The sequence below is a fragment of the Pyxicephalus adspersus genome, chromosome Z (assembly GCF_032062135.1).
Source record: "Pyxicephalus adspersus chromosome Z, UCB_Pads_2.0, whole genome shotgun sequence".
Taxonomy (NCBI): domain Eukaryota; kingdom Metazoa; phylum Chordata; class Amphibia; order Anura; family Pyxicephalidae; genus Pyxicephalus; species Pyxicephalus adspersus.
Genome location: NC_092871.1, coordinates 44540694 through 44541759, shown reverse-complemented (window position 1 = coordinate 44541759; position 1066 = coordinate 44540694).

The window sequence follows — 1066 nt, the reverse complement described above, 5'->3', positions numbered from 1 at the left end:
CTATCAAAATAAACTGAAATTTTTTTTATTTGTGTAAAAAAACACAGATAATTAATTCTGATACCACTTGCTATCTATCAAAATAAACTGAAATTTTTTTTATTGCCGTAAAAAAAATACAGAGAATTAATTCTGATACCACTTGCTATGGATCAAAATAAACATAAACATTTCTGTATTTCTAAAAAAAATACAGATATTTTATTATGATAGCACTTCGTATCTTTCCTAAAACCCATAAAAAATTCAGTATTTCTCACCAAAAAATAGAGATATTTCATTCCGATCCCACTCTGCTATATATCCCTAAAGCCATAAAAATTGATTATATTGTTTGTATTATTATATTGTTCGTAATAATATACAAACAATACAGATATTTAATTCTGATAGCACTTGGATATGTATCCTAAAACCCATAAAAACGTATGTATTTATATGAGACAAATACATATATTTACCTGTGATAGCACTTGCTAGATATCCACAAATTATAAAAAAATGTATGTATTTCCCCACGTATTCCACCAAATCCGTTACTTTTTAGGTTATGGCCTCAACCTCCAATGTGGGCCACGCTCCGTAACAGGGCCCAATGCCTCCTACTGCCTGTTACTGCTGCCGCCTTCCCAGTACCCAACTGTAAATGCAAGATAATAATGTAGTCCACGATCCGTCTCAGAGCCCACCGCCTCCTCCTCCTGCTTGAAAATGATGCTGCCGCCTGCCCAGTACCTAACTTTAGATGCCAGACAGTAATGCCGTCCATATTCTGTCTCAGAGCCCACCACCTCCTCCTCCTGCTGTAAATGATGCTGCCGCCTGCCCAATACCTGACTTTATATGCCAGACAATAATGCTGTCCATACACCGTCTCAGCCAACTGCCTTCTCCTCCTCCTGTAAATGATGCTGCTGCCTGCCCAGTTCCTGACTTTAGATTTCAGACAATAATGCTGTGCATACGCCGTCTCGGAGCCCACCGCCTTCTCCTCCTCCTGTAAATGATGCTGCCGCCTGCCCAGTTCTTGACTTTAGATGCCAGACAATAATGCCGTCCATACTCC